General features: G+C 32.7%; 1 pseudogene; it reads right to left on the bottom strand.

Moving 5' to 3' along the window:
• Positions 1–13,108, bottom strand: part of LOC129753901 (meckelin-like) — a 57,033-nt pseudogene that overhangs the window by 38,064 nt on the left and 5,861 nt on the right.

The raw sequence follows: 13,108 nt of genomic DNA on the forward strand, positions 1-13,108 counted from the left end.
CAGATCCGACGGGGATCGGTATTCTGTAGTTCCATTTCCGTTGCTTCTCTCAAATATCCTTTCTCCAAATATTCCGAAATCTGACGTCTAACGCTGCTTCCAACCATAGCATCCGCTGACATGCGTTTCTCCAGACAAATTAAGCGTTTGAATGCCATGGCATAACTATCGGGAAATTCGAATACGTCGTACCGCCACAGTAGACCCGTCTCGAATCTGCGACCAACTCGCTTCGTTGTAGCTTCGAGGATTACGCGGGCTCGTTGATTTTCGGTAGATTCTGGCCCATCTCGAATAGAAACGCCTAAATTTTCTACAGCGAACGATTGTTTGATTATATCATGCAATTCTTCCAGTTTCGAAGAGCATTCGCAGATGTGCATGCTGAACGCGGAGCCCATAATCGTTTTCTCAGGAATCGGACCGTGGATTGACCATCCGAGTCGCGTTTTTGTAGCAATAGGATCATTTGTTCTACCTTCTCTTCTACGGAGCGCTACAGCCAAGTGCGCGTTGTCGTTTCCTATTAGGATACGCGGAGTTACATCATCATAATCGCTTACCGGAAGTCCTGAAAGGTGAGGGTATCTGGCAGCTAACCGTTGGTAGTGTAGAGATTGAGATGGAAGTGAGAGATTCTGTACTGTCCGAACATTGGAAAGGGAATACTTTTGCGATCGTCCTTCTCCGGCTATTTCGAAATTTACCCACTTGGAACCAACCTCGTCCCGAGTAACATCCGCCGTCCAAGTCAAGCATAACACTCCGCTTTCACCTTCTAATCCCAACTGATTTGCAACTTTTTCTTCTAACAGAGTCAGAGAGGACCCATCGTCGTAGAATGCATAGACTTTCACCGAACGACCTCTGCTGGATAATGTCACCGGAAGAATGCGGAATAGCGAAGATTGGCTTCCGTGGCGATGATTGTTTACCATGCCGGATGAACTTCCCGATGATTGGTTAGCTTTCGATCCGTGCAGTAGTGGATGATGTTTATAGTCGCACCCATCTACTCCGCAAGCTTTTTTAAGCTTGCACGGTCTCCGACCGTGTTGGAACAAACAGGTTCGGCAAAGCGAAATACAGTGTACGACGGTCCAACGCTCCTCTAAGTTCTTTTTCAAAAATTCTGAACAGTCTTGAACCCTGTGTTCGGACTTGAAGCAAATCTTGCACCATTTTGTACTGTCAGAGCTCGACTCGTTCCGGCGCCACTCATTAGAGGGATAATTTACTTCGTCAGTAGTGTGCGTATGTAAAAAACCTCTATCTTTTTGCTTATCGAATTTTGAATTACGGTTATCCGGTTTTTCTCCAACGTTTATTGTGACTGCCGTTGCTGCCTTGACCAAAACTGACATAAACGTCGCGAAAACTCGCAAATCATCTTCCAAAAATTGTTCCTTATACAATGCCCAATCAAGCTTCATTTGGTCCGGCAATTTATCCACAAGCTTGTGGATTAAAGTCGGGTTGTTCATATGTGCAAAGTGCTGCCCAGCCGCAAGATGATCCACTAAATTTTGCACGGTCATTCCGAAAGTAATTAACGTATCAAGTCTCCCTGGTTTCGGCCCCGGAGTATTTTTCACTTTGTTTATCAACGCGAAGATCAAGATTTCGGGTCGGCCATAAAGAATTTTCAAGGTCTCCATGACCAATGGAACAGAATTCGGGAGTAACAATTTACTTCTAACGGCCTCTAGAGCGGGACCTCGTAGACAACGTTGCAACCGAGTTAAGTTGTCAGCATCTGAATATCCGCAGGCTTGCGTCGTGTTATAGAACATCCTCGAAAACAGCGGCCAATCTTCGGGGTCCCCGGAAAACATCGGTAAATCTTTGGCCATAAGCTGACGTGCGGCTATCTGACTGTGGCTAGGAGTGGAGTAATTCTCATACGGATTCAACGACGGGTTGGGCAGAGTCGCACCTGGCGCAAGCATCGCGGAAACCGGGAAACTGTCAGCGAACGTATGCTGAGTTTGCAAATTATTAGCAGTACTCATCGTTGCGGGATGGGGTACTGATGGAATGTACACGGGGAGTGTCGCGGGGGCCACGATAGGTTGTGTCATTTGGGGCAAACCGATCGGCCCAGTTAGTGAATGCGACGGCCCTCGACCCGTGGTAGTAATTGGATTTGTTTTAGGAATAGCGCCAGTCGACATCAATGAAACTCTAAGAGAGTTACTCGCATGAGTGTTTAGTACACCCATTGATGGACACATCTGGCGGTTTGTAGTGTAAGGAAGATTCGTACCTGGTAGTTGTTGAGCACACTCAAAAATAGGCCCAGTTACCAAGGTGTTCGACTGCTTCGAGACGGCAGGTTCAGCATTATTTGAAGCACCAACTGGTAAATCGTCACATTCGTTAGTGGTCGTCACCGGGGTAACTTTTTCCTGGGCTTGCGGGACCATAGTTGAGTTCACAGCGCTGCCCAGAAGTCGATTCACCTTCCACTGGATGATCTGGCTAGAATTACTTTGATTTGATTTTCGGCTCTGTCTTTCTTCGTCGTCGTCTGCTTCTTCTTCAAGGACACGGTATTTTTCTTGGATGAATTTCTTCTCTAAGTCAAGCTTTCGCTGTTCGAGATCAAGTTGCTTTTCCTGGAGAGCTTTCATCTCCTCAAGTTTTTGAAGCCGTAGTTTCATCAATTTTCCGCCTGATTTGGCAGAATTTTTTGCGCTGCTAATTGATTTCGGTGAAGGCACTATTGTGTTTTGTTTTTCGTGGGGTTTCGCCGCGCATCGGGGACAAATAAAGTCTTTCTCAGCGATACTATCTCCTACGCCCACGCACTCGAAGTGCCACCACGAGTCGCATTTGTCGCACGCAACCATACGGTTGTTATCCGGAAGATTGCAGCCGGCTCCGCAGCTGTGACCGGGTTCAGTTTGAACATTTGTCGACATCGCAATGTAGCCCAATCTTTTAGATTTGTTGAGGTGAAGTTTCGGAGGTTCTCTTGAGCAATCCGGGGATTAGTAACACTGCTAAAAGCTATATTTTTCAATTAATACATAGCAAGTTGAATTCATTTAACTTTTACTTACATTGGCTAACCTCTAAGTTGTTCTTTTCTTCCTCAACAATCTAGGAGGGAATCGTGTGAAACGATATGCTATCTGCGCAAACAGTGTAAATTCTTGAGTATAATAGCTAAAGAAAATAGTATTCAAATATTTTTACTCACGATCGCAATCGTCCAAAGTAATCTAACGATTCCTAATATAATAATATATTTGGTAAGGGGATAAATCACACCAGTTTATTTACTCTCTGCTTATCCAAATCACGTTAAGTTGATTCTACTTCCGTCAATGTACTTGACGTTGGCTGTCACCTAACTGCTCTCACTATCCCTAACGTTCGTAACAATCTTATTGGAATTATTATGCTGCTGTAGGGGCGCGGTCAAAGTAGCGGTAACAAAAGGCTTTAAACCAGTGGTTTTCAAACTTTTTTTACTCACCGCCCCCCTTTTGCAAAATTTTTGAGCTCAACGCCCCCTGGGCAAATTTTAAGAAAATCTTATTAAAAAAATGATAATCTGGATCGTTGAAAACCCATTAGCATTTGGTTGATGTTGTTCTAAGACTCAACTCAAAACTCATTAAAATTTATATGAGACCCTCAGAGCCAAAGAGATAGGGGGTATTATATGATTAAAAATGGTCGATTTTGCATTAGTAATGTCAAACGATTTCGTGATTATTCAGATTTTTAGAATTTTATTTACATACTATTTTGTCCGCAAGAAAAATGCAAATTTTCGAAAAACGTATGAAAAATGCTTAAACATAAAAACTTCAAAGCGTGTTTTCTCGAAATTAGCTTTAATTCACTTATATCCTTTTTTCTTTCATTTTGCTTCAAACTTCCAGTAAACGACTAATTCTATTTTAAATTTCCTGGACAATTACCTAAACTGATTTATTAGTTTGTTTTGATATAAAATCATATATTTTAAATTTTGGAAAACAAAATTCTATACTCACAATTTACATTATTGAATATAAACTAATTACTGTCCAGCCGATGAAAAAAAAACATAAAAAATAATATTCCTAATATTCCTATTCATAAATTATTCCTTGATATCTGAATTTAAATAATGTTCAAAGTTATGCTGTATTCAAGGATCTTAAAGTTTAAATTAGATTCTAACAACTGAATTGTAGCAATTTTAGTGAAAACTGAATAGAATAAAAGTTTATCCATTGAAAATGGCACTATTGATTTTTTGAACCGATTGAAATAAAGGTGAACAAGTAAGAAATTAAAACGAAAATTCTCTTACCTAAAGAAGTTCTTCCATATTTTCTTTCCAAAAAGTTATTACTCAATCACAGATGACACCTTTTTACGCAAATTTTTTCGAAGATTTTTTCTGTTAGGCAGATTTTTTGAGACAATACATTTTTAAAACTATCAAGCATTGTCATCTAAAATCAATCTTTTTTAGTATAACATAATATAATCTTACAAAACAAGTTCAACATATGGAGCGTATACAAAATTAGTGACCATTTTAAAAAATCTTTTAGATACATGTTTAGAAAATAAAAACAATCATTTTCTTGCTACTCTGTGAAAATATTGATACTGTAGTCTTGAACCTCATGTTTAGTTCTCTAAAGTAATTTCATCCATTTTATCGTTTTGCATCGAATTTACTCGTTGTTATTTCAATTCTATGTTGTTTCGTGAATTGTGAAAATGTGAATTACGACCTCACCGCCCCCTGAGCCCTTTTAACGCCCCCCAGATTTTTAAATTGAGCTCACCGCCCCCCTGGAAGATCTCAACGCCCCCAAGGGGGCGGTAGGGACCACTTTGAAAACCACTGCTTTAAACTAATTATTAACTTTCCTCATTACCGTAGGTACCATTTTTAACTTCTGCGAAAAAACTTATAGGGAATTTCTATTTGTTTCCTTTGCACCCCATTTTGCATACATCCCGAAATACGAGAGTTTCAACGTTTTTTTTGAAAAGCGTTTAATTGAATTTCAGATGTCATTTAAAGCAAACATCAAATCGTTTTGCAGGATTTAACAAACTTTCTTCACTTATGTCAGTAAGATAATAGTTTTCGATTTTGTTTTAAATCGAAGAATGTAAACTTTTACGCTCATTTTTTCTTTATAATCATCAAAATATAATTATCTAATTAAATAGGTAAGTATAATAAAGAAATTCAGGATCAGATTTTTTTATATCATGTATATTTGTTATTTCATCAGTCATGGCCGTAGGAACGGGGGGGGGGGGGGGTTTGGGGGTTAAATCCCCCCCATGAAGGTCCAAAAATGCCAAGTGAAAATTTTTTTGCTAGACATAAAATTTGGAATTTCTTAAAAAACTTTGATGAAAAACTGAAATGATTCATGAGTAACAATAGTGCAAAAATCTCGACTCCAAAACCTTGAAATCTCATTCCAGGACAACAATTCATAGCACTTTTTCAAAAAAAAAAAAAAAAATCTCACTTGTTGATAGTGATTGAGTCCAAAAAAGTTAGACTGAGCTTACCAGATTGTATGGATTTTGACCAGATTTTCTCCTTATATTTGTCAAATCAAACGAAAATTTCAATTGAGTCATAAGAATTATGTACATATCTCGTGTCCAAAGATTTTTTGGGAACTTTAAACATGATTCTGAATTGGCTGCTGTGTTTCGATTGAATAAAATCAGTTTCCTTGTGTTTTTTTTATTTTAGTGAAATAACTCCGAAATTTGCCTGCATATTTGCCGGATTTTTGGGAAAATTTATAAACAATATGCCCTAAATTAGCTAAGTTTTTGAATAAAATTGCCATGATTTCCTGGAAAAATATCTAGTAAGTATCCAGTTTATTGTTCTTGATTTTCAGGTTGGATCATCTTTGATATAGAATCCTGCTAAGAATCCTGCAAAGTTGGAACATAAAAAAGTCCAGAATTAAAAAATGTGAAACAATTTTATTTTTCACAATTTTATTTGAATTTACAAGTTCAATAACGAAAAAATAATTGAAACAAAATTCATATTGAAAAACATAAAATCAGAATCAAACAAAAGATTTCTGTTTAAGGGTTTTGATACAAATTTCGTTTATGGGTCTAAAATTCATAGGATTTCTTATATGGAATTTGGATTAAGGTTCAAAATGCAGAATTCAGACTTGTCACTAAAATCCAAAGTTTGTATTTTGATTTAGTTCAAATTTAAGTTTTATAATAAATATTAAAATATCTATGCTTAAATTTGATTAAGGATTCCAATTGAAGGAGATCGCAGTTTCATAACTTTGATTCTATATTCATAATAAAATTTTTAAATTCAATCAAAGTCAATTTAGAAACATAAACCTGGTGAAAATCACATATATAAAATAAGATCTGGATTTATTTCAAAGAATTTGTTTTATGAAAAGATTTTTAATTTTGAAAACCTTTATCACAGGAATAAAATTTTGAAATATAAAATAATAAATGATAATTTATTAACTTGTTTTTTATCCTCCTGGAAATTTTATTTAACATTACTTAGATATATTCCAGATTCTTCAAAATCACAGGTTCTAACTAAAATCATTAATTTTAATCGAGTTGACTAGAGTAGAAAATAAACATTATTTGAACAGTAAACCTAGTTTTTTACTTTTATTGCTGAATAATTGATACATTTTCACCCATACTTAAAATGGTTATGCTTGTGGTTCAAAAGAATTAGCTTCCAAATGTAAGTTAACAAAAAAGTTTTTTTCCTAAATGAAGCGTTCACAATCTTTTTTTTTGGTCCGATTAGAAGTTGTTTCTACATCATTATGCCACTCCCGACTTTTCTCAACGATGCATTGCATTTGGCACACCAGTCATTTAAAAATTTATCTGAATCAACTGTGATGCTTACTCTTGAGCTCAAACTCACAGACATCAGTTCAGAAGGCAACTGATTTACCAAATGAGCTACAGTTGCGTTAAAAAAAAGATTAAAATCGCGTGAAGCTGCGCACTCTTTTCCTCTTTTTTGTATATCACAAGTCTCTTTACTTTTTTAGGCTTAATGAAAAAAAATTGGCATCTCCGAAAACTTATTTTCAAAAATAAATAACTTTTAATGCAAAATAACTTTAACTTGAATAATATGTACTAACATATGCACACATTTTTCCCTTGTGTATGCATTGTTCAAGCAAAAATGTTATAGTAAAAAATTGTCATCAAAACCCCCCCCCATGAGCCGGTTCTTCCTACGGCCCTGACATCAGTTATCAATGATTGATTTAACTCAAAATTCAATCCAACTTCATTTTAAATCATTAACATCATGTCACCAAAACTAGAGGTGACAGACAAAATCTGACAAAAGATTAAAGTTCAGGACGCTAAATTGTTGAAGTCATAGGCTCCAAAATGCTGTTTTTTTAAGTAATCAATAAAATTCTTTGAATAAGTTTTAAAAATGGCAAGATGAATTTATTGAAAAATTTCCTTCTGAAATGTTAAAAAAAAAATTCTTTTTAATTTGATTATTTTATTTTGATTTCCAAATAAATTTACCGAAATTTATAATTTTTTTTTTTTAGCTATACCGAATTCTTCAAGTCAGTCTTTTTAAATTTTTTTTCTAATATTTTTAATTGTTTTGTCATTGTTTTTTAATCCTGAATTTTGGTGTTTTGAGAAAATCATCTTCTTAGAAGCCTATGAATCTAAATTTTTGATAAGAAAACATAATTTCTTTATTTTGTCATAGGACCCATAACTTCAAAAAACGACTACAAAATATTCAGAGCTTAAAATTTTAAACTTCAAAACTCGCATGATTTCTTTTTAAATCTGGTGTTATTTTTTATACACTCTATTTCTGTGCACTGATTCTTATGTCCGAAGCTTTAAATTCTGGTCTTATTCGAAATTTCAATGCGCACTATTTTTCTTCTGTTTCTAGAATATTGATTTCAAATTTGTAAACTAGAGTGTTTAAAGTTTATTTTCTAGCAAATTTCTAGTTTAGAATAAGAATCATCCTTTTGAATAATTTATCGGAAATCGCCATTATTTAATACATTTATTCTGATTGATTTTGAATCGTATAAGTTGAACTTATTATTTTTCCTAGCATTTGTGATGGTCATATATGAGTAAAAAAATGGTTTTATTTATGAATGAAGCACCTGTTTAGGTTGATTTTTTTTAAGATTCTTAATTAATTTTTGTAGTAAAAACGACTGTTTTTACTACAGTCGTTTTCACTTAACAAATCTGAGACTGATAGTCTTGAAAAATCCTTAAAAATAAAATGGTTTTTGACGGACAGGCCCTTTGCACGGGTCTGGTGTGTGTGTGGCATAATTCTTCGTCCCGTTTTCAATTCTCATAACAAATCTCCAAAATGAAATTGATATCTGGATTTCGATCATTATCAAGAAAACAAATTAGTTACTGTTTCCCTTCACTGAAAATGTTTCCGGCATTTTTCCAGTGAGTTCGAATTTCAACGCTCGCACTCTGTTTCTGATTAGGAGCAGCTCATTCTTATTCATTACCTAGTATTTTTTTATAAGCTTTTTCTCTCTCTCGTTATGACTGCATTCTGCAGCAATATATATAATAAGAACTTAGGAGCCGTTCATTAGAAACCGTCCACCTTATAGTCAAACACAACCCCCAAAATGACCGGCCCACTGAATAGTACGCCTGTGTATATATACTGTATTAGCATAATCATAACTTACCAAGTTGCCAGCATTAGCGTCGTAGCTGAAGTCCAGGTACTTCTCGAACATTTCGTTGACATACTTCCCCCGGCGATAGAACAGCGTCGGTTTGATGTTGTCACTGAGGGTCCACAGATTGGCCGCTTTGGCCGCCTCGGTGCTGCCATCCTTAATCCCGACCCCGTACAGATTGGCCGCAATTAGTCCGGAGCCCGGCAGATTGGCCAACGCCCCCGCACCTCCACCCCCGGACATATCGTACGTCTGGTAGGTGTAGAAGATGCCACATGGCGAATATTTGTCCAGACTGTAGAAACTGAGCACGCACAGATTGGCCAGGTAGTGGCAATGCCGGGGACTTCGCATCACGTGGCAGAAAACCATTAGCTGTTTGATGTTCCGAAATACGTTGCCATTGTGTCGCTGGCCCAACCGGAAAGGTTGATAGTTTTGGACGTCCTTTAGCAAAGCAGGTGCCAGGCAGTACTGTTTCGTTTGGTTCGGTCCTTCCGGGTCCAGATAGAGAATGCCGGTCTGCGCGTTGCACCCGCAAACGGTACTCTCATTCCCCGGGGGATACGTTTTGCGGTGGATTTGAATCGATTTGCCGGTTATTTTAGTCGAGTTTAGCATCGTTACGTGATGCGTTTTGCAGAACTGGACCATTTCTAGCCGTGGTCCTGGCTGATCGAAGAAATCGCTCACATTACGACAGATAGGACCCTGCTGGATGCTGTCGTAGTCGCGCCACGGTATCGAGCGCTCCTCGCATGCGCAGGACAAATCTGATGAAAAAAGGTGATAAAAGAAGGATGTTTAGCTAATTTTCATAATACACAAAATTGACAAAAATGACAAAAATTACAAACATAACAAACATGACAAAAATTGAAAAAAATTACAAAAATTACAAAAAATACAAAAATTACAAAATAGCGAAAATGACAAAAATGACAAAAATTACAAACATAACAAAAATGACAGAAGTTGAAAAAAATGACAAAAATGAAAAAAATGACCAAAATGACAAAAAATGACAAAAACTACAAAAATTATAAAAAAAAAAAATGACAAAAATGACAAAAATGACAAAAATGACAAAAATGACAAAAATGACAAAAATGACAAAAATGACAAAAATGACAAAAATGACAAGAATGACAAAAATGACAAAAATGACAAAAATGACCAAAAAGACAAAAATGACAAAAATGAAAAAAAAAAATACAAAAAATGACAAAAATGACAAAAATTCCAAAAACGATAAAAACGACAAAAATGACAACAACGACAAAAATGACAAAAATGTTTAAAATGACAAAAATTACAAAAATAACAAAACAGACTAAACTGGCAAAAACGACAAAAATGACAAAAATGACAAAAATGACAAAAATTACATAAATTACAAAAATGACAAAAAAGACAAAAATGACAAAAATGACAAAAATGACAAAAATGTCAAGAATGACAAAAATAACAAAGATGACAAAAAAGACAAAAAAGACAAAAAAGACAAAAAAGACAAAAAAGACAAAAAAGACAAAAAAGACAAAAAAGACAAAAAAGACAAAAAAGACAAAAAAGACAAAAAAGACAAAAATGACAAAAAAGACAAAAAAGACAAAAAAGACAAAAAAGACAAAAAAGACAAAAAAGACAAAAAAGACAAAAAAGACAAAAAAGACAAAAAAGACAAAAAAGACAAAAAAGACAAAAAAGACAAAAAAGACAAAAAAGACAAAAAAGACAAAAAAGACAAAAAAGACAAAAAAGACAAAAAAGACAAAAAAGACAAAAAAGACAAAAAAGACAAAAAAGACAAAAAAGACAAAAAAGACAAAAAAGACAAAAAAGACAAAAATGAAAAAAATGACAAAAATTACAAAAATGACAAAAATGACAAAAATGACAAAAATTACATAAATTACAAAAATGGCAAAAAAGACAAAAATGACAAAAATGACAAAAATGTCAAGAATGACAAAAATAACAAAGATGACATAAATGACAAAAATGACAAAAATGACAAAAATGACAAAAATGACAAAAATGACAAAAATGACAAAAATGACAAAAATGACAAAAATGACAAAAATGACAAAAATGACAAAAATGACAAAAATGACAAAAATGACAAAAATGACAAAAATGACAAAATTGACAAAAATGACAAAAATGCCAAAATTACAAAAAAGAACAAAAATGACAAAAATGACAAAAAATATAAAAATAACAAAAATTACAAAAATGACGAAAATGACAAAAATGACAAAAATGACAAAAATGACAAAAAATATAAAAAATATAAAAAAGACAAAAATGACGAAAATTACAAAAATGACAAAAAATATAAAAATGACAAAAATGAAAAAACTTACAAAAATGGCGAAAATGACAAAAATGGCGAAAATGACAAAAATGACAAAAATGACAAAAATGACAAAAATGACAAAAATGACAAAAATGACAAAAATGACAAAAATGACAAAAATGACAAAAATGACAAAAATGACAAAAATGACAAAAATGACAAAAATGACAAAAATGACAAAAAATATAAAGAATATAAAAATGACAAAAATGACAAAAATGACAAAAATGACAAAAATGACAAAAAAGACAAAAAAGACAAAAAAGACAAAAAAGACAAAAAAGACAAAAAAGACAAAAAAGACAAAAAAGACAAAAATGAAAAAAATGACAAAAATTACAAAAATGACAAAAATGACAAAAATTACATAAATTACAAAAATGACAAAAAAAGACAAAAATGACAAAAATGACAAAAATGACAAAAATGACAAAAATGTCAAGAATGACAAAAATAACAAAGATGACAAAAATGACAAAAATGACAAAAATGACAAAAATGACAAAAATGACAAAAATGACAAAAATGACAAAAATGACAAAAATGACAAAAATGACAAAAATGACAAAAATGACAAAAATGACAAAAATGACAAAAATGACAAAAATGACAAAAATGACAAAAATGACAAAAATGACAAAAATGACAAAAATGACAAAAATGACAAAATTGACAAAACTGACAAAAATGACAAAAATGCCAAAATTACAAAAAAGAACGAAAATGACAAAAAGTACAAAAATGACAAAAAATATAAAAATAACAAAAATTACAAAAATGACAAAAATGACAAAAATGACAAAAAATATAAAAAAATATAAAAAAGACAAAAATGACAAAATTGACAAAAATGACGAAAATTACAAAAATGACAAAAAATATAAAAATGACAAAAATGAAAAAACTTACAAAAATGGCGAAAATGACAAAAATGACAAAAATGACAAAAATGACAAAAATGACAAAAATGACAAAAATGACAAAAATGACAAAAATGACAAAAATGACAAAAATGACAAAAATGACAAAAATGACAAAAATGACAAAAATGACAAAAATGACAAAAATGACAAAAATGACAAAAATGACAAAAAATATAAAGAATATAAAAATGACAAAAATGACAAAAATGACAAAAATGACAAAAATGACAAAAATGACAAAACTGACAAAAATGACAAAAATGACAAAAATGACAAAAATGACAAAAATGACAAAAATGACAAAAATGACAAAAATGACAAAAATGACAAAAATGACAAAAATGACAAAAATGACAAAAATGACAAAAATGACAAAAATGACAAAAATGACAAAAATGACAAAAATGACAAAAATGACAAAAATGACAAAAATGACAAAAATGACAAAAATGACAAAAATGACAAAAATGACAAAAATGACAAAAATGACAAAAATGACAAAAATGACAAAAATGACAAAAATGATAAAAATGACAAAAATGACATAAATGACAAAAATGACAAAAATGACAAAAATGACAAAAATGACAAAAATGACAAAAATGACAAAAATGACAAAAATGACAAAAATGACAAAAATGACAAAAATGACAAAAATGACAAAAATGACAAAAATGACAAAAATGACAAAAATGACAAAAATGACAAAAATGACAAAAATGACAAAAATTGCAAAACTGACAAAAATGACAAAAATTACAATACTGACAAAAATGACAAAAATTGAAAAAATGACAAAAATGACAAAAATGACAAAAATGACAAAAATGACAAAAATGACAAAAATGACAAAAATGACAAAAATGACAAAAATTACAAAAATGACAAAAATGACAAAAATGACAAAAATGACAAAAATGACAAAAATGACAAAAATGACAAAAATGACAAAAATGACAAAAACGACAAAAATGACAAAAATGACAAAAATGACAAAAATGACAAAAATGACAAAAATGACAAAAATGACAAAAATGACAAAAATGACAAAAATGACAAAAAAGAACAAAAATGACAAAAATGAAAAA

Source organism: Uranotaenia lowii, chromosome 3 (genome assembly GCF_029784155.1).
Source record: "Uranotaenia lowii strain MFRU-FL chromosome 3, ASM2978415v1, whole genome shotgun sequence".
In the NCBI taxonomy this organism is placed as follows: domain Eukaryota; kingdom Metazoa; phylum Arthropoda; class Insecta; order Diptera; family Culicidae; genus Uranotaenia; species Uranotaenia lowii.